The sequence below is a fragment of the Apteryx rowi genome, unplaced genomic scaffold, assembly GCF_003343035.1.
Source record: "Apteryx rowi isolate R43461 unplaced genomic scaffold, aptRow1 scaffold_170, whole genome shotgun sequence".
Classification (NCBI taxonomy): domain Eukaryota; kingdom Metazoa; phylum Chordata; class Aves; order Apterygiformes; family Apterygidae; genus Apteryx; species Apteryx rowi.
This window is the reverse complement of record NW_020447975.1, coordinates 1,558,929-1,560,988: the sequence shown is the minus strand read 5'-3', so window position 1 is coordinate 1,560,988 and position 2,060 is coordinate 1,558,929.

The window sequence follows — 2,060 nt, the reverse complement described above, 5'->3', positions numbered from 1 at the left end:
GCGAGGGGCTTGGGGCTGCTGGCGGGGCCCCGCTGCCCCACGGCTGCTGGAGGCCGAGGCGCTGCCGGGCTCCGTGAAGGCCCGTGGGAGGTTTCGGATGCTGCAAATAAAGGGTTGCACGCGAGATTTTTGCCGGCGGTCGTGCCAGGCGGGGTGGGGGCGTGGGACACGCGTGGGGGGACTGGAGGGGGCAGGGGTCTGGGCAGGAAACGCCTGGGACCCCGCGGCGGGCACCGCGCAGGGGACCGGGGAAGCAGAGCCCCCCCCGGCCATTAGGAGCCTGGTGCTAAGTGGCTCTGGGGGCTTCGCAGACGCCAGGCTCCCCGGCCCCTCCGTCTGACGGCTGCGTGCGAGCTCTCCTGCTGGGCCCCGGCCAGCCCCGCGCCGCTCRCGCATCCGCTGCCGGCACCCTGCTTTTGGGCACTGGCTCCCTGGGCAGAGYGGTCCGGGCAGAGTGAGGGCGTTTCTCGGGGTCCCAGCCCGGCTGGGTGCCGGGGCCGTGGCGGCAGTCGGCGGCCACTGGACCCGCCGGCATGGGGTGCACTGGAGGCAGCCCAGCTGCAGAGCACGGCTGCAGCGCYGCGGGCACCAGCGCAGCCCACGCGGCCCTGGCTGGCGTCTGCAGGGTCTGTGTGGGGACGCTGCCCGGCTTTGCGGGGCTTTGCCCAGGGAGAGCGCCAGGGCTTGACGGGCAGCTCCGGGCTCCCCTTTCCAGGGGCCGGTGTGGTCGTGGGATGCAGTGGGCTGGGGAATCCCCTGAGGATCCCCTCCGGCACCCCAGGTCCAGGGRCATCTTGGAGCGTGGGGGCCGCTGGGCTGGATCACTGAGCCCCAGCCCGGCGGCAGCGAGGGGCGCGCGGTGCGGGTTGGAGTTGAGCTCTGCCCTGCCGCGGCCGTCTGTGGCCACCGGCCGGGTGCTCTGGGCAACCCGCCCCTCCCTCGCCAGGGCCTGACGAGCGGGACACGCRGGGACCCCGCAGTAACGAGACACAGTGCGAGCAGCAGTGCACGGCAGCTTTAATGAGGATCCCTTCCCCGGCGCCCAGCGCGGCACAGCCAGGCTGCCGTCCTCTGCGCTGCCCGTCCAGCGCCGGGCGCGGGCTCAGCTCCACCATCCCCAGCACCGTGCCGGGGCGCAGCCRGGTGGGCCGGCGGCTCCCTGGGTGCCCGGCGTGACGAGCGGGTCCAGGGCCTGCGGGCTGCCAAGCTGTGCCGAAGGAGAGCTGTGTCAGACCTGCCGCGGGATGGGACCGTGCCCTSTGCCCCGCGCCCTGCGCCCCACGCCACCAGGCTGGCTCTCCTGCAGAGCCGGCTCCCCATCCCGCGGGGAGCATCCCCCCGTCCCGTGCCGAAGCGCCGGGTGGCTCCATCCCACGACGCCCCCCCCCACCCCGGCTGTCTGCCTCCATCCCGGCTGCCCCCCAAGCAGGGAGCAGGGACCCGTGGCAGGGGCAGGGGGCTGCGCGTACCTGGTAGCGAGCGTCAAGCTGAGAGCCGTGCGTGGGGGGTCCGCGGGGCCCCGTGTCCGTCACCGCCGCCCTGGGGGCTACCGGCTCTGCGCAGGAGGAGGAAACGGTGCCGGTGCCCGTGACCGCGTCTCGTCTCCGGGGGGGGTCCAGCGGGGTGGCTGCTCCGAGGCCAYGGAGTGACGACGACCAGGACCCCGAGTCTGAGCCAGGGGTCCCGAGCAGCTCTGGGGGGGTCCCAGCTGCGGGGCCACAGGGCAGTGACCCCCAGGTGCCCGTCCCCATGCTGGGGGCCCCGTCCAGCTCCAGGGGAGTCCCAGCCACGGGGCTGCAGTGCAGCAACCCCCAGGTGCTTGTCCCCACACTGGGGGCCCCGTCCAGCTCCGGGGGGCTCCCTGCCCCTGCGCAGTGAGGAGGGGGCAGCCAGGAGGACGCATCGATGATGAGTGCCCCGTCCAGCTCTGGGGGGGACCCAGCCATGGGACCATAAGGCAGCGACCCCCAGGTGCTTGTCCCCACTCCGGGGGCCCCGTCCAGCTCCGGGGGGGCCCCGGCCGCGGGACCATACAGTGGCGACCCCCAGGCGCCGGGGGG